General features: G+C 38.8%; 1 non-coding gene across 1 annotated transcript; it reads right to left on the minus strand.

Moving 5' to 3' along the window:
• Positions 1-18,187: 18,187 nt before the first annotated feature.
• LOC136383619 (U6 spliceosomal RNA) lies at positions 18,188-18,294 on the minus strand. The gene has a single exon (XR_010747444.1). It is a non-coding gene; the product is annotated as a U6 spliceosomal RNA (small nuclear RNA).
• Positions 18,295-19,345: the final 1,051 nt, after the last annotated feature.

Raw genomic sequence — 19,345 nt, forward strand, 5'->3', positions numbered from 1 at the left:
TTATTGGCCCCCTGACCTAAATATCAGGCTGACAGATTTGCCTGTGCTGTACATTTGTTGCATACATACTTGTAACATAAATTGTGAATTTTGTAGAGTCAGTTGACCAAATTATGGTGTCAGAAAGAGGTTTACTCGTCCACTAGATATTACTCAAGAACATCAAACATTGCTCAATAAGGTGAGTCAGGCCAGGCTGAACAAAACTCAGCTGGTCTGCTGACGGCCTGAAGCTTTTAGCATGAAATTGAGGGCTGTGTCTGGGAATGAGCCTCACGTCTACCTTAGGAGCTTGCAAAATGACAAATTTTAAAGACTTTACTACTTTCGTAGGAAAGGAGGGCAGAGGGCGGGAGGAAAAAAGAGGGAGGGAGGAAGAGAGGAGGGAGGGAGAGAGGGAGGGAGGAAGGAAAAGGAAAGAAGGAAGGAAGGAAGGGAGGAAGGGAGGGAAGAGAGGGAAGAGAGAGAAGGAAGGGAAGGGAGAGAAGGAAGGAAAGGACCTAAGATCAGGCAGGCCACAGGAGCTGCAACAAAATCCACTCAGTAAGACACTGTTTTTCTAATTAAAATAATGTTGGAAAGTAAGAAATAAAATATTTTTATATGCCTAATTCTTCAAGGTATTCAAATAGAGTGAAATCATTTTATGGCCAGCATGGAAGAGAGCTAATGGAGAAAAACAAATCCAACTCAGTAGAAAGATGTCTGTTACCTGCTTCGAGATAGTTGATTCCTACTGAAACTGTCAGTGTTCAAGCGGAAGTTGAACACATAATGCTTGGGGATTGGTATGAAACAATTACCATGAAGAAATTTTTTATTTACTACTTTTACCTTAATAATGTTTCTTTTTAAAAAGGGCTTTCTTCTTCATTTAAAAAATTTTGTTTTAAATTTAAGGTGTTGCATGTTGAAAAGTACACATATATACATATTCCCCACAGCCAAAGAAGACCATGTCATATATTACTTAATCTGTTCCACACTCCCTGAAAAAATAGTAGTTTATTAAAATGATATTCTACCCCATGGGGACTTCAAAACCCCACCCAGATCATGTCAAACAAAATAAACGTTAACATAGTGAGAAAAAAATGAACGCTGATAATGACAGATCACTTTCTTCCTTCACCCAGTGAGCAAACATAAACTGTTTGCAATTCAGGTTCAGATTTCAAAAATTCTGAGTTCTACCAGACACCCTGCCATATATATACATGGAAATGTCCTCCTTCATAGACTTGAGATGTGGCCACTGTTATCAGTATGTCTTATGCCTTGAGTCTTTCCACCAGGGACACTTTATGTAACTTTCACATTATATGGAACAATAGGCGTGTTCAGGAAAGTTGGGTGGTCATAAAGTAGTTGAGCAAAGCAAAATGGATAGGTCTACTCAGTCGTCTCCTGCCTACATGGGCATTGACTCTCGAGTTCTAGGCAAAGTGAACTCTTTTTCTGACCTCGTATTATTCCAGTCTTGATTTCTGCCTCCTGATGAGCTTAATTGCATTCTGTGTTTACTACTAGTACAAACCAAGCAGGGCCATCCCCGTGGGCTTCTGGGAGAGCTGAAGTATGATCCCTTCGTCAGCTCTTTGTTGCTTGTCCTTAGGGAAGTTTGTCAACAGTAATTTTCAATTTCTTTTCCTATTGACATTAAGAGTGTTTTTTTATTACATGAGTAGTCAGGGCAGACACAGTGGGGATGGACTGTCCTCAAAGCCGGTGTAGAGGGCTGAGCACTCGTGCCCATGTAGCCCATCTCTGGGTCTAGGGATCTAAGATTTGGCTGTTAGCTTTCCAGTCCCTTTCTGAGTTGGGAAGTTGGCTTTAAAAGGTGACTACTATGTCTATGATTCATTTTAACACTCCAACTTTCCATTCCCAGTCCCTCAGAGTGTACCAAACATTTTGTTTAGACTTTGTTTCCTTGTCTGTATATTCGGGGCATTTGCCTGACCTTACTTCGAGGGCATTGGCTGTGAATATCCAAACACTCCCCCAGGGATCCCCAGCAGGTCCCCCTCTGTAGATCTACCCTCTGTGCTTGCTCTCTTGTCCCTTCATCGGTTCCACCTTTGCCCTGGCATGAGACCGATTTACAGACAACAGTGTGTTCTCAGTCCCAGAAACCTCATCACAGAACCAGGCATAGCTCTGATACCCACAGAGGAAGGGAAGAAGGGAGGTCTCTGGGGCTAGCATGACGGTCAATGCCAGCGGTGAGAGTCTGCTCACACGGGCATCACACTCCTCCTGGGCTTCCCTCGGGGGCGTGCTCTTGCAAAGACACAAGACGACCTCCGCTCTGTGAATGGATTTTGCTGGGCTGATTTCCCCATCATTCGGCTGTCCCTCAGACATCACCCAGAGAGGACTAGTATTTCAGGCCTCAGAATTTTCTTACATCCTTCAGCAGCACAGGGGTGCGTCTTACCTGGCCCTGAAGCAGAAGGAAGCTACCAATTGTCGTTCACTTGAAAGATACGGAGCAGCTGCATTAGGCAGCTTTAGCATGCAAACTCCAAGAGCTCTCTGCTGGTAGCCTTATCTGAGCTCAGCATAGGGCCCCAGTCTGCAGATTCTCTGCATGTGATGCTGATATTACACAGAGTCAGTACTGAAGAATCTGGTAAGCCTGATCCACCAGCCTTATACAACTTTCAATCTCATTTCAGTTCCACCTTTATTCATATTCAGACATCTATCTGTCCCTGGGGAACAGAGATCAACAGCCTTCTTAAATAAAGAATGATTTTCTCTAGGTCTGAAGAGCCCACCAGTCCCTGGGATTTTTGTTGTTGTTGTTTGTTTGGTGATAAGGTCAGTGAGAAAGAACTTATTTCCCAGAGTTTGAAGACTGTCCATGGTTGCCCCAGGAATTTCTCAGGCTGAAATAGGCCATGACATTAACTGTATTTATCAGAGAGTGTCCATTTTCCACAGGATGGCTGTGCGGCCCAGTGTCTCTGACCTCTTCTCTCTGAGAACTCAGTTTTCATGGTATCATCAATGAGCTCCGCTGACAAATTACTCTGAATGATTGTCAAGTCCAAGTCTTGCCTGACAACGTCATGGCAACAGGGCAACAAATTCAAATGTCCTTATGGTGTCATGGTAACCACATACCAGCTCCCAGTCCATCAGAAGGTGTATTGTTCTGGGTGGACTCCAAAATTACTACCAGAAAGAAAACATTAAGCAGGACCCTAGTGGCACATAAGTCCCCCTCTGCCTGTTGAACATCTTTTATAGTATTTCCCAAATCAGGTACAATGAGGGTAATGGAAGAAAATACACTGTTTAATCCTTGATAGTCTACTATTAATCTACATGAACCATATGCCTATACACTACCCAGAAAAGCCCTAACCCACTAAGCTTGCAGCCTGTGGAGTGGATCGTGGGGTGAGGCCAGTCTGCACCCACTCTACAGTCTTTCTACAGAAGAGGCTGTGGGAGACCTGGGCTCTGCAAGAGGAGGTGGAGCAGCAGAAAAGTGGAGGCAAATCTTAAGGAATTTGGGCCCTTTTACAGAGCTGCTGTCATCTCTAAGCAGGAGGAAGCTAATCTTTATACACAGGTTGGCCCCTCCCACATACACCCAGGCACAGAAAATACGGACACAAACAACAAATGGAGAAGCAGTTCCAGACATGTAGCCCACAGCAAGTTATAAAGAACATCTGACATCAACTCAGACACAAACCCCATCCAAGAGGGGCCGGAACCAACACAACCAGTAGTGGGTGGCAGATCGCATGACCGCTAGACTCAGCAAGTCACACAGGTGGCATGCTCAAAGAAGGAGTTCAGCAGACACCTGATCCTGCTGAGAATAGCTACCTCCCATAGGACAGACACTGCATAGTGTCTATTCAAATGATCAAGATTGGCCCTTCGAGCCAGCCAGCCTGAAGGGATAACTCCATCCATGAAAAGGAAAACAGGATTCAAGACTCAACATATAAAAGGAGAGTAAATATAACCTTCAAGAAACATTCCTGGAGCAAGGAGCTCAGGTGCCCTGGAGGTCAGTACCACTGAGCCTATCTTCCTTATAAAGGTGTCACAACAAATTTGAGAGAGCAGAGCTACCTAGTACACAGACAAAATGGGCAGACAATGAAATACAACCAAAATAAATCAGTAAGAGACATCCCCAGAAAAAAAACTAAATGAAATGAAAGTAACCAAAGTACCAGATGCAGAGTTTGAAATAATGGTTATTAAGATACTCAACCATCTTAAGGGGAGAATGAAAACTCACAGTGAGTGAGAACTTAGTAAACATTAAAAAGGACATTGAAACTATAAAAAAGAACCAGTTGGAAATGGCAAATACAGTATCTGAAATGAAGACTGCACTAGAGCCCTGCCCAGTTGGCTCAGTGGTAGAGCACCGGCTGGAATGTGGAAGTCCTGATTTGATTCCTGGCCAGGGCACACAGGAGAAGCATCCATCTGCTTCTCCACCCCTCCCCCTCTCCTTCCTCTCTGTCTCTCTCTTCCCTTCCCACAGCCAAGGCTCCATTGGAGCAAAGTTGGCCCGGGTGCTGAGAACAGCTCCATGACCTCTGCCTCAGGTGTTAGATTGGCTCTGGTTGCAATGGAGCAATGACCCAGATGGGCAGAGCATTATCCCCTAGTGGGCATGCTGGGTGGATCCTGGTTGAGAGCATGTGGGAGCCTGTCTCTCTGTCTTCCTCCTTTTCACTTCAGAAAAAAATAAAATAAAATAAAATAAAAAACAAACAAAAAAAATACAAAATGAAACAAAAAAAGACTGCACTAGAAGGAATCAGCAACAGGCTGGATGAAGTGGAGGATAAAATCAGTGAGAGGACAGATAAATGTAAGCACAGAAGCAGAGCGGCAATTAGACAAGAAGCTCAAAAGGCTGAGGAAACTCTAAGAGAACTCTGCGACAACATGAAGAGGGAAAAGTATCTGTATCATAGGGGTTCCTGAAGGAGAAGAGAATAAATAAGGAGAAGAGAACTTGTTTGAAGAAATCAGAGCTGAAAATTTCTCTAAATTGATGAAGTAAAAAGTCTCACAAATTCAAGAACTACAGAGTCTCATTAAAGATGAACTCAAAGAGCCACACACAAAGACACATCATAATTAAAATTCCAAAATTAAGAGACAAAGAATACTAAAAGCTTGAAAAGAAAGGCAATTAATTACCTACAAAAGAGTCCCCATAACACTGACATTTGACTTCTCCACAGAAACACTTCAGGCCAGAAAGAACTGGCAAGAAATACTCAGTGTAGCAAAACAAGAACCTGCAACCAAGACTACTCTATCCAGCAAAGCTATAATTTAAATTGGAGGAGAAATAAAGCACTTCCTGGACAAAAATGGCTCAAGGAGTTCATTACCACCAAACAGTACTTCAAAAAATGTTAAAGGGCCTGACCAGGTGGTAGAGCAGTGGAAGAGCGTCAAACTGGGATGTGGAGGACCTAGGGTTCAAAACTCTGAGGTTGCCAGCTTGAACCCAAATGTCACTGTCTTGAAGCCCAAGGACTCTGGCTTGAGCAAAGGATCATTCAGTCTGCTGTAGCCCTTCCCCCCCCATCAAGGCACATATGAGAAAGCAATCATTGAACAACTAAAGTCCTGCAATAAAAAGTTGATGCTTCTCATCTCTCTCCCTTCCTGTCTGTCTGTCCCTGTCTGTCCCTCTCTCTGATTCTCTCTTTAAAAAAAAAAAGAAAAAGAAAAAATGTTAAAGGGCTTGCTATAAGAAGAGGAAAGAAAATAAAAAAATCAAGAGAAAAGGGATTATAGGTTTAAAGAATAAAATGGCAATAAATAAATATCAATAATCTTAAATGTAAATGGATTAAATGTTCCAATCCAAAAAACAGGGTAGCTGCATGTATAAGAAAACAAGACCTTTAGATATGCTGTCTACAGAGACCTACCTCAGAACAAAAGATACACATAGACTGAAAGTAAAAGATGGAAAATAATATTTCTTGCAAATGAAAAAAAAAAACTAAAGTAACAATACTTATATCTAATAGCCTTTACACCAAAGGCTATATTAAGAGACAAAGAAGGTCACTACATAACAATAAAGGAAGCAATCCAGCAAGAGAATATTACCATTGTCAATGTTTACACACCCAATATAGGAGCACCTAAATATATAAAGTAGATTTCGATGGACATAATGGGAGGAGAGTGACAGTGATACAGTAATAATAAGGGCTTTCAACACTCCACTACCAATTATAGATAGATCTTCCAGACAGAAAATCAACAAAAAAACCAGCAGCCTTAAGTAACATAATAGCTCAGCTGGATATAATATCTTCAGAACATTTCACCCCAAAGCAGCAGAATATACGTCCTTTTCAAGTGCACTAGGTACATTTTCTGGGATAGATCACATGTTAGGAAACAAGACAAGTGTCAATAAATTTGAGTAGATAGAAATTTTATCAACTATCTTCTCTGACCACGATGGCTTTGCATGGGGCATGGGGGCATGATGGGGGGGTAGTGAGTGTTATATCAGGTGGGACACTTGACACCGCATCAACACAATAAATTAAAATAAAAATATTTTTAAAATATGAAAAGGTAGTTTGTGTATTAAAGCTTCCTTATGCATTACTGTAATATAAAAAATCATCTTATCTTTGTCCTACACCAATTATGTATTGCTGTTGGGCAAACAAGTGTGTTAGGTTTGCTCGCTTGTATATTGCCTGATTGGTGCATGAGTTTGGGGCAGTACCTGTGTGTAGAGTCTACTTAAGTCTGAAGGTGCTTGCTCTCAGGGTGGCAGATTGTAGATTGTGGATTACCTACCACCATTGGGAGGGGCCATTTTTTGCTATTGCTTGCCTGTGAAGGGGCTTTCCCCCCCAGACTGTTTTGCTAGTCAGCCCTGAGAGAGAGAAAGGGAAGCGGTTTCCCCTGCCTGTTTGCTTGTCCACAGTTGTGAGATGCTAATAAACAAATGGCCCACCATTTTCTGGCTCCACAGTTCCTTTACTGTCTACCCAAATCCAATAGGAACCAGCATGGCTATGACACCCAGCTTTATAATTTCATAACTATTGCTTAAATTTGACTACTTAGGAATGTTTGGGAAGTTCAGAAGGTTTCTATATACAATGGATAATTAAAACCAGAGAAGAGTGGCATTAGTTAATATTCATTATAAAAAGGGGAAGACCAAAGTGCCCAATTCACACATAATATGTGTTATAATTATACATTCAGGTAAGTGCAGGAGACCAGACTATTCTTTCTAGTCAATATTCTAATTGATAACTCAGACCTCATCTTAATTCCTTCCAGATAGGATCGTCATACTCTCCCCAATCAATATTCTCAGTCAATTTTCAGAATTTCACAAAGCTATTACAAAGTAGACATTCAGCCAGAAACTAGCAATCCTAAAAAGTATTATATGCCAACCCAAATCTACTTTATTCAGATCAGGTGTATGTCCCAAGGCTAGGTTTCGGCCTTTTAGTGACCTTATACCTCTGAACTGTGAACTTCAAAAGTGTTTCCTTAGCTTTTTTTCTCTCCCTGCTGATATGGGACCAAGTAGCTAGTGTGGACTGGAGTTGAGTATTTCTCTTTTTTTACATGGAAGACTAGAGAAAGACAGCATTCCATATCAATATATAAAATTTTCACCTCTGTTAAATTTTTTTCCTATTTTATTTTCAATGCTCTTATAATGCATTTTTTAAAATTTCATTTTTGGATTGATCATCAGTACTAGAGAAGCAATTATTTTAGTATATTGGCCTTGTACAACTTTGCTGAGTTATTTATTAGCCCTCATAGTTTTTAAAGGGATTCCATAATGTCTATAAAAAATTGTCATCTTACAACAAAGATAATCTTTAATCCAGTCCTAATGACTTTTATTTCATTTTCTGTCCTCTTTTCTCTGAGTACAGCCTCCAGAACAATGTTGATTAGAAGTGGGGAAACTAAATATCCTTGTCTCTTTTCCTGAACTTAGGGAAAAAGTTTTGTAATGAAGTATAATGCTAGTTGTGGGCTTTTCACAGATGTCATTATCAATTTGAGAAGGTTATTATACCTAGATTGTTGAGTGTTTTATCATGAAAGCCTGTTGGATTTCTGTGAAATGCTTTTTACATCCATTGAAATGATTATGTGCATTCCATTTCTTATAAAGCTATCTAAATAGGTACAAATGAATGATAGTTTATTGTATTCCCTGTTTTCTCATATCTTACTCTTGTTCTTCCTTTATTTTGGAAAAAAAAGTATATATTTTTTGATAGTGAGGTAGATTTTCTTGGATGCAACTAAATAGGTTAAAATGGCCTATTCAAAAATTGAGAGATACAAAGTACATCCTAAAATAAAAACTTACATTTGTGCATTTATCAAAGAGATAACCAGTCTTATCTCATATTACAATGTATATATGTGTGTTTGTATAGGTATATATTTAAAGTGGTGTTACAGTTGTACATGTTGGCTTTCAGGAGCAGTTAGTTTTAAAAATAACATAAAAATATGGTATGATTTTTGTTTGGTGTCTTGGTGATTTCTTTCCCAAGTACTCCAATCTACTTACTAGAATATCTTTATTAAATTTCCCATAAATTGATGATAATTTTTGTGAATCTTGAATCCGCTTAAAGTTCTAGGGCCCTATAGTTTTAAAAAATGGCTCGAGGCTCCATTGGAGCAAAGATGGCCCGGGCGCTGGGGATAGCTCCTTGGCCACTGCCCCAGGCGCTGGAGTGGCTCTGGTTGCAACAGAGCGACGGCCGGAGGGGCAGAGCATCGCCCCCTAGTGGGCAGAGCGTCACCCCCTGGTGGGCGTGCCGGGTGGATCCCGGTTGGGCGCATGCGGGAGTCTGTCTGACTGTCTCTCCCCGTTTCCAGCTTCAGAAAAGTACAAAAAAAAAAAATTAAAAAATGGCTCACAAGACATGAAATATATTATGTCAATGAATAAATATTTACTATTAAAATATGGCTCTACCATCAATGTCAAAACTATTATGTTTAGTTAAATATTTTCAATATGTCCAGATTACACTTAGATCTATAGGTATGAAGATTATTACAATGAGATTACTACTCTCACAGACAATTAGTTCAATTAGGACATTACTGATTTCATCATCATGATTAGTTGACTTAGATAGTAGTATTACTACAATACTTAGCACCTTAATTAAAAATTGGCAATTTGTAAAGTAGTCCACCAACCCAAGGTCAAAGCACTAACAGTTTAGAGTCCAAGAATGACTTAGAAGAACTTCATTAAATGTATCACTTTAGCTGTTTCTCCCCATACCCTCAACAGAAATGAAGGGTGAAAGAGAGAATGGGTTAAGCAGTATTTGGAGAAACACAGAATATGTGAGTAGATATCATCAATATCTTCTCCATTCTCCCAGAGGATTAGAATGACATTAAATCCTTTTAAATCAAATACTTATAAATATCTCCTGACCTGTGGTGGTGCAGTGGATAAAGTTTTGACCTGGAATGCTGAGGTTGCTGGTTCAAAACCCTGGGCTTGCCTGGTCAAGACATGTATAGGAGTTGATACTTCCTTGTCCTCCTACCTTCTCTTTCTCCCTCTTTCTTCTCTCTCTCTCTCTCTCTGAAAAATGAATAAAACCCTGGGCTTGCCTGGTCAAGACATGTATAGGAGTTGATACTTCCTTGTCCTCCTACCTTCTCTTTCTCCCTCTTTCTTCTCTCTCTCTCTCTCTCTCTCTCTGAAAAATGAATAAATAAAATTATATATATATCAAATATGTATAAATATCTTTGGCTAATTCTTGTGTTAAGTGGACCCTGATCAGGGTGGGCTAGAATTAACTTTTCTTGGCATAAATGAGAGCTATACATGATGAACAAAATACCAAGATCTAAAGCTCTTACGGCCTCTCTATGAGAGAGAACAGGGAGCTCATCAGTCCCAGTCAATGAAAAATTCTTTCTCTTTTCCGCCCACAATCCACTGGAGAACCAAGGCTAATCTGTACCAAGGGGGAAAAAGAGAAATTTGAATTCAGTTTGAGACTGTAATGTTGAGCTGACTATGCTCTGGTCAAGAAATTGAGAAAGTTTAAAAAACTGAAAAAACAAAAACAAAAACTGTAGACACAGAACTTTCATCAAGGATACTGGCTATTGGTCAGTAGAAGTTAGTGCATAAATACTACTTTTATCTGTTTATAACACAATGTTTTTTTTAAATTTCTCTTAACTTACATGCAATAAAAAGCATAATAATCTAACATGTTTGAGCAAAATAAAAGAATTTTATATAAATTTTGTCAACTATTATCTATAATTTCTGTTGATACAATGATATAACTGGCTGAAACCTACACAAACGAAGCAACATCTTGTTTTCAAATATTCAGTCTTCCTCATTTGTAAATTTTTTTGGTTCTGCTCAATTTCAGGAGAACTTTAAAATATGAAATCAATTCTAGAATGAGAAAACCTCAGTGACGTGAAAAAGATATATCATCCCCTTTCCCAGTTGATTCTTGCTCACCCATTTCTGTTGCCTTCCTCTTTCCTGTGTGATGTAATTATGGGGGAAAGTTCATGAGGTGATGTTGGGAGGAAAGCTTGTGAAGTTTCTGAGTTGTATAGAAAAATAAAAATATAATCATGGAGAATATACAAGAATCATCTTATTGGTATTCACAAATAAAAGATATTCTTAAAATTTTTTTAACAAAACATAATCTTAGAGGATGTTTACTCATCTTTATATTTAAGATAACCAGGAAATTATCTTATGAGTCATGTTAAATTATAGTGGATATCTTTTATTTAATATACTTACTTAATCTATTTCCATATATACTTTATTTTTATTATGACAGTGACTTCTGCTATTATATCCACTGTTTAAATATGAAATAATAGTAATAAAATAACTACATTGTATATGTTATAGATCAAAATAAAAAATTATATTATCTAAGTAAGAATCACAACTATTGAATATACCCTGTTTCTAATTTTCAATATTTTTACGAACCGTGTTGACAAGTAGGCAGACATTTCTTCAGCAAAATGGGTTTATTTGGAAATAATAAAAAAATTGCAATTATGGACATGTGTTTAAAGGCAACCCACCCACAAATCCAGAGAAACAAAGGAAGGGAATTGTCTTTATGGACTTGGAGGGATTGTTGTAAACAAAACATCGGTAGGAGGAGACTGAAAGTTGAAATGATAGTGACTTCTCATTGGCTGAGTTGTGGCAGTCTCCCATCTCCTGTTACTGGGCAAGGAGAAAATCTTTTCTTCCTCCTGTTGAGGTAGTAAAGAAGTATCACTTTGTTTTGGAGATGTAAGGTAGTCTCGTCCTGCTGAGGTCAGGAGTGCCTGCTGAGTGACACAAGATGGAGTTCTCTTCTGGCCCCGAAATTCATTTTAAATGAGACTTCTGTTTATCAGTTTTCACACCCTGTATAGTCACATGTGTCAACCTTTATCAGAAACTCCCTCTGATTCTCCTGAAATGTTTATCAGAATATTCTCTGATTCCCCTACATTTTCTCATTCTTAAGAATGACTCTTTTGAACTAATGAGAAAAAAAAAATCATGCTATCGGGAAAAGCAGTGAACAGGAAACAATGTGATTGTACTTCTCCACCTTGACTTTGCCTTCAGAAGTGTGTGGGGAGGGCGGACAGTTCAGAGCGTGGGCCTGTGAAAGGGAGACTTCGGTTATGTTTCATCAGGGTGATGGTTTTTCACAGCGTTAGAGAAGTTCAAAGCCAGAGAGTTTTTAAATTCCAGCCTTTGGCTAGACCAGCCCATTGTTGGTATGAAAATACATCACCTGAAGGGGATGGAATTGAAAAGGGCTTTGAGCAGAGGCAGAAGTTGTCCTCTGGAACAGTTGAGGTGGGGTTCAGAGAGGAGGGTAGATCCAAAAATAGCAAAAAGGAAGCAAGTTCCAAATCCTCAAAAGCAATGAGAATAAAGAGTAAATTCATTCATAGCCAGAGACATTTCAAAATGATGGGTTCAGAGAGACAATATTAAGAAAAAACAGGTGACGAGGTAATGGGGAAAAGGCAGTTTTAGAATCTTGAAATTCCGATCAGTTCCTAGGTGGAATATTGGCATTTGGGAGGCCCTTGTTTTATCCATGCACAACATCGTGTAGCTTAAATGAGTTACAGTGACTTTATGGAATAGAGATTAGTTGCTATAGATAAGACACATCAAATATGAGCAGAAATAAGGTGATATTGACCCTTGACAATCTTAAGAATTTGGAGTACAGATACTTTGAAGTTGTCATTTTAATGCTGCATAGATTTGAAGGATGTGTTGATAGAGAAAGAGGAAATTGAATAAAATTCTTAGCTTTTCAAGCTTTGTTGCCAAATGGTGTCAGATAAAATTTTCAGTTGAGAAATGGTGAAAAATCACTATTACTCCTAGCATTTCTCAGAGAACTGACATGTAGAGAATTTGTGTTTTATTTTCACTGTCAAATAACAACAAATTCATGCTTCAAGCATCAGAACTAAGTGATTTCTGTCTTTTCTTATAGCCCTTTACATTATACAGTATTTTTTTCTATAAATCTATCATTTCTTTTAGCTTCATAGTGTTTATTCAGAAAGCAACCCTGAATTAATCTTTTCACCTGGATAACAGAGAATATTCAAAAACTCTTTTTTCAGTGACTGGTCTTTATATAACTTAGTTCATGATGTTACTGGGAAGCTTAACAACCATTAAAAAAAGAGAGAGAAAATTTGTAAAAATAAAGAGATGTCTGTTCTGATGAGAAAGAATAAAACCTAGTGCAGGTCTCAGACAATACTGAAATTCTGGAGGTTGTACTGAATAAATGACCAAATTGTCAATATGAAAAGAAAGGTAAGATTAAGGTAGAAGAAAAATTTCAACTACACTAGTGTTTTCTCATTTTTTTCTCACAGTTCACGACAGTTATTTAAAATTGTCCATTTTTCTGTATTCCACTTAGTTTATAGATTAATCACAACAAGAATTTTAAAACTTAATGGCAAACATTGGCATAAAATTTAAGAAAAGGGAAATCTTGGGCTCAAGAATCAAAAAAGAAAACAATGGGTTTGCCTGACCAGGCAGTGGCTCAGTGCATACAGTGTCGGCCTGGGATGCCCAAGACCCAGGTTCAAAAGCCCAAGGTCACCGGCTTGAGTGTGGGCTCAACGGCTTGAGTGTGGATCATAGGCATGAATCCAAGGTCGCTGCCTTGAGCCAAGGTCACTGGCTTGGCTGTAGCCCCCCGGTGTGCAACTATGAGTTGATGCTTCTCATCTCTCTCTCTTTGTTCCTGCGGTCTGTCTCTCTCTAAAAAATCACAAACAAACAGGAAAGATGGGATTGAAATAATGGCTTTATGCCCAGCAAAGATGTTCACATGGCAATTTCTGGGGCTTGCCATCTTTCATATTAGCACACACCCCTCAGTGTCCATGAAATTAAAAAAAAAAAAAGAAGCTTACCGACTCATTCAGTCATTTTAATGATACTGCACAGCAGTCATGAGGGAATCTGTTTTCTCTCCCCAAACATTAGTCCCAATGCCTAATGACAAATCCTTCCTTGATGACTAGTTTGTCTTTGTCAAAATTTCAATGGGACGATGTCACTTATGTCAGTGTCTATATGATCCATCTACCTCCTAATAGCTGGCTATGGATCAGTAGCCTAAGAGAATTCTGACATATGTAACTCTCTCTCGAAAATATAAGTTGTTATCCATGAATTTCAATCTTCTTTTATATTGTACATCCTTTTTATATTGTTGCTACGCCTTGCAAATTGTATCAAAGACCTTAAAAGAGACCTGTTTTAAGTATAAGCACTATGTTTTGTGCTTTGTCAACACAACTTATTAATTTCTGCCAAAAAGCCCATGTAAATATCAGCATAGGTCATCTGTCGTAAATTTTATTTAAGACAATTTTATTATGAAATTTATAAAATTGTTTTCATAAGAAAGCATTCATTATTAATTATTTCTTTTAATGTGGCCTGTCATGAGTTGTTAGCTACAGATTAATTGAAAGTTTCTTGAGAATGTATAGATAGGGAGGTAGAGGGAAATTCTAGCATTTCAAGGATGAGCTAGCAATAGAATGGGAGTAGACTTGTGTACGGTGAAAAGAAAAGATATCCTACGGGTACCCGGGGAATCAACGTAGGAATTCGGGGAATGTATTACACAGCAAGGACTTAGATTCCGTTCCATAGACCTTGCTGTGCGTTTTCGCCTGTCTAGAATTAGAAGTCTAGGAACCCAATTCAGGATGCTGTAAAAGACACAAAGATACTCCTTTGTCTGTTGGGCTGTGTGACTCTATATACTTACAATTGTCATTGGAAAGCATGTGTTCATTATAAATATAGTAATGTTCTTTCTTCTCAACAAGAGACAAAATAAATACCACTAAATTAAACTCTTTATTTTATTATTGTTATTTTGTTCAATTATTTGTGCAAATTTCCATTTAAAGTTATTCTTTCATATAAATTTTTTTTTTGTATTTTTCTGAAGTTGGAAACGGAGAGGCAGTCAGACAGACTCCCGCATGCGCCCGACCGGGATCCACCTGGCATGCCCACCAGGGGGCGATGTTCTGCCCATCTGGGGCGTTGCTCTGTTGCGACCAGAGCCATTTAGCACCTGAGGCAGAGGCCATGGAGCCATCCTCAGCGCCCGGGCCAACTTTGTTCCAATGGAGCTTTGGCTGCAGGAGGGGAAGAGAGAGACAGAAAGGAAGGAGAGGGGGAGGGATGGAGAAGCAGATGGGTGTTTCTCCTGTGTGCCCTGGCTGGGATTCAAACCCGGGACTCCTGCACGCCAGGCCGATGCCCTACCACTGAGCCAACAGGCCAGGGCCTTTCATATAGATTTTTAAAAAAGTTAACTGTATGATGCAACTTTATCAAATTTTATAAAATTTTCTGTTTTTCAGAAAATTCTACTTTCAGATATTCCCAAGATAAAACTAAGGTATGGTAACAAGAAAGACAAAACAAAAGTAACCCTAAGAATTGTTTGTAATAATTCACATGTCTTTTTTACCTTTTTTTAATAGTAAAATACCACTGAAAACTTATAAACTTTCTTTTCTGACAATGTTTAAGTTTGTTAAACTTTTTTTAGAATTTAAAAAAATATCAATAAGTTAGTACTGAATTGTTTCACATAATTAGCAAGGCTAATATCACTAAAGTTGATCGTTGTATGATGACATTGATATCTGATTGCATGAGTATGCCACTGCCGTTGTGATATGCTTGTTCTAAGCCATGGTTACATGACAATTGCAGCCAAGTGTACTTCCAATCAGCAGATTCAGGTGACTACACTGAGTGGAGAGCAGTCCTGGGGGGTGGGGGGTGGTACCATGTGGATGAACATGGATGAAGAGTAAGCAGAAACTAAATAAACAGAAATAAAATGAAAGAGACAAAAATGAATGAAGACCTAACAGAAGGGCACAGTAAAAAGATGGCAAGGAAAAAGCAGAGTAAGTAGGAGTTGAGGAATTCACATGTGCTAGAAAATTCTGTGTGTTGAAGGAAGAACGTGTCCTTTTGAGCTTTGTCCAAAGTGTCCTCTCCGATTCACGTCTTGCCAGCTTCTTGATTTTTTTTCCCCTTCCTGGCTACTAAACTGGCTGTGTCCCCCCGCACTGCCCCCATTTGTCTGCTTTTGTAATTAATGACTTTCCCAATTCGGAGATAGAGAAACCAGTCAGATACTGTCTGACCCCTAGAGTCGAGAACAGGCCAGAGTGTTGGAAAGGAGAGCATTTCAGAGGTCTGGTCAGTGGGCACCTGCAAGAAAGGCCGCCAGAGCCAGGGAAAGAGCCCCTACAAAGAATTAGAGAGGATAGCAGCAGGGTTTTCACAGGACTCAAACTACTGCCTTTTCCCACTGGTCAGCCTGGAGAGACCTCATAGTGCATGCAGTAGCAAGTACCCAGTAGTGGGCAACTATGAGCCCTATATCGAGTACCCAGTAGTGGGCAACCATGAGCCCTATATCGAGTACCCAGTATCGAGTACCCAGTAGTGGGCAACCATGAGCCCCATATTGAGTACCCAGCATCAAGTACCCAGTAGTGGGCTACCATGAGCCCCATATCGAGTACCCAGTATTGAGTACCCAGTAGTGGGCTACCATGAGCCCCATATCGAGTATCCAGCATTGAGTACCCAGTAGTGGGGTACCATGAGCCCTATATTGAGTACCTAGCATCAAGTACCCAGTAGTGGGCAACCATGAGCCCCATATCGAGTACCCAGCATCAAGTACCCAGTAGTGGGCTACCATGAGCCTCATATTGAGTACCCAGTATCGAGTACCCAGTAGTGGGGTATCATGAGCCCTATATTAAGTACCCAGCATCAAACAAGATCCTAAAGATGCAAACTTGTTATACACAACTTAACCACACCCTAGAACAAAGCTCAATAGTATTTATAGAAATAATAATAAAAAAGTAGCCAATACCCAACAAGTTAAACTTCACAATGTTTGCCATTTTGAATAAGATTATTAGGCTTGCAAAGATGCAGACAAATACAATATGTAATGAGGAGAAAAATCATGCATTGGACGCCAGCTAAAACTGGCACAGATGTGAAAGTTAGAAGACAAGTCCATTAAAACAGGTATCGCAACTGTATTTCGTGTATTCATAAGTAGAGGCATGAAAGATATAAGAGATATTAGAATTGTAATTCAAAAGCTGAAATTTATACTGTCTATGCCGGAGAATTCACCGGATTCAGTTAACTGAAGATGAACTTTGCCAGGAGAACAGATGGGCAAATCTGAAGATATAGTGATAATAACTATTCAAAATGAAACACACAGCAGAAAAAAAAAAATGAATAAATGTAAATAGAGGAGGACATCAGTAAGCTGAAGGACAATTTCAGATGTCCCCGTGTGTGTAATTAGAGTTTGTTACACAGGGGCTGGACTGAGAATTTAAAGAAAAAATTTAAATTTAAATTAATATTAAAAATATCTGCCCTTTTGAAAACATTTTTTTTTAGAAAATATAATGATAAGTTCCAAACTAGGGGAAAAATGAGAAAGAATATTTATTCAGAACATATAAAGGACCCTCAAATCTCAATAAGAAAACAACTATTACACCCCATTAGAATGACTAAAATTGAAAAGATTCTTAGTGAGGAAGTGAAGGAATACGAAATCTCATTCATACACCTTAGGTTGAAAGGCAAATTTGTCTAATTGCTTTGGGCAATTGTCAATTTCTTAAACAATTAAACATGCCTACATTATGACCCTATTTACCAAGAGAAATAGAAGCATATGACTGGATAGGAAAAATAAAGAATTGTAACATTTTTTTCAACTTGTCACTCAATAAGTGAATGGAGGAAAGCACTGAGGAACCTGCCTGTCATGGAGTACTATTCAGTAATAAAAAGGAGAGAACTATTGATACAATAACAACGTGGGCGAATCTTGAAATAGTACTTGTCAGTGCATACATAGAAGGCTTTTCTGCACTGAGAATCAACTGGGTAGCTCGCTAATCTCATTTTGCACATCTGAAAACAGCTTGTTACTTGTCCTTGTCCTCAAACATGTTGGTTTTTACAGCTCTACTGCCTTGGGGGAAGCTAAAAAGTAGCTCCTTCATCTAGGATGTCCCCCGCCCTTTCCTTTCGATAAATTTCACATCAGTTTATATTTAACTGCATGTTTCAAGTATTTTCTAATTTTCTCTTCTGTAGTACATCATCTTTCCAAGGAATTTCATTAGTACTGCTAGTGTAGTAATTATCACATGTCATTTTAATTATCTACTGATTACCTGCACATTTTTCAACCCTTTTCATTATGACACCTTCAGGTAACAATGGTCACTTTACAGTTATTTTTGCTTCTGCAGATTTGAGAGTACTCTTGACTTACAATTGGTCTTAATAAATAATGTGATATGAAAAATTAGTAACATTTAAGTCTTAGTTGTTAATTTATCTAAGAGTGAACATTTAGTATCAGAAACAAATTTTAAGGATTTTTTTAATTGAATTTACTGAAGTGACAATGATTACCATAATTATATAAGCTCTGGTTCCCAATTCTGCAACACATCTCTGTATTCCAAAAACATGGAATGCTTCACAGATTTGTGTCTCATCCTTGTGCAGGGGGCATGCTAATCTTCTCCATATTGCTCCAATTTTAGTAGATGAGCTGTTAAAGCAAGCACTGTTAGGGTACCCTTAATCACGATTACTTAGTGGGATTTGTAAACCTGTGGCACAGGAATCATGACATCACAGATCCACGTGGTCATAGTGGAGCCAGTGTTTCCCAAACACAGTCCTTCTTACATCATCTTCATGTGGTTTGTTTTATTCACTATGTATTTTAAACAAATATGAATTTTCTGAATTATTTAACTTAGTATAATGTCCTCAGTGTTTGTTCACCCATATTGTTGCAAATGGCAAGATTTGATTTTTTTAAGGCTGAATACAATTTCGCCGTGTGCGCATGTATTACAGAACTTTCAGTATCCATTCCTCATCGATGGACAAATTGGTTGTTTCCCTATCTTGGCTAAGGTAAATAATGCTGTAATGAACAGGAGGGTGCATGTATCTTTCCAAGTCAGCGTGTGTGTTTTCTTCAGAGAAATAACAAAGAAATGGAAATGCTGGATCATGTGATAGCTATAAAAAGTAAACATAGTCCAATCTTATGTAGTAGGGAGCATTAAAATAAGTCTACACTATTGGAATACATTCACCTGGATGCCACCTATTGCTTTATCTTTACAAGCTCAGCTGTTGCCATACATTCTTTATGAAGTCATTCTCTGCTATATGGATATGGGTATCACTGAAAAAAGAAAGTTTTTGTTGACCCGAAGAGAAAACATCTATTTAACTAATTATATGTATATGATTTTTTTTAAAAAAGGGAAACACACTGTTATTTTTTCAAAGTCCCCATGTTCATAAATGCCCTGTCTCAGCCCATTTTACATCAATTGAAATTATTTCTAGGGTGAATCATGGAAAAGCACTGAAGGACTTGGGGGGAGGCTAGCCAGTGACAAGAGCCTCTCTGTTTTCTGGTCTTCTCTTGTGAGTGGAGGTGCTTAGCCTCCCACAGAGACCCGGATACTGGAGGGCTTAGCTATCTTCTGTACTGAATTTATTGGGGTACAGGCGTCCTGTGCACCACTCAGTAAAACATCTGCACTCTGCATCTTACGCCCATCACCCCAAGCAGAGTCTCTTTCTGTCACCATT

The sequence above is a fragment of the Saccopteryx leptura genome, chromosome 11, assembly GCF_036850995.1.
Source record: "Saccopteryx leptura isolate mSacLep1 chromosome 11, mSacLep1_pri_phased_curated, whole genome shotgun sequence".
NCBI lineage: Eukaryota > Metazoa > Chordata > Mammalia > Chiroptera > Emballonuridae > Saccopteryx > Saccopteryx leptura.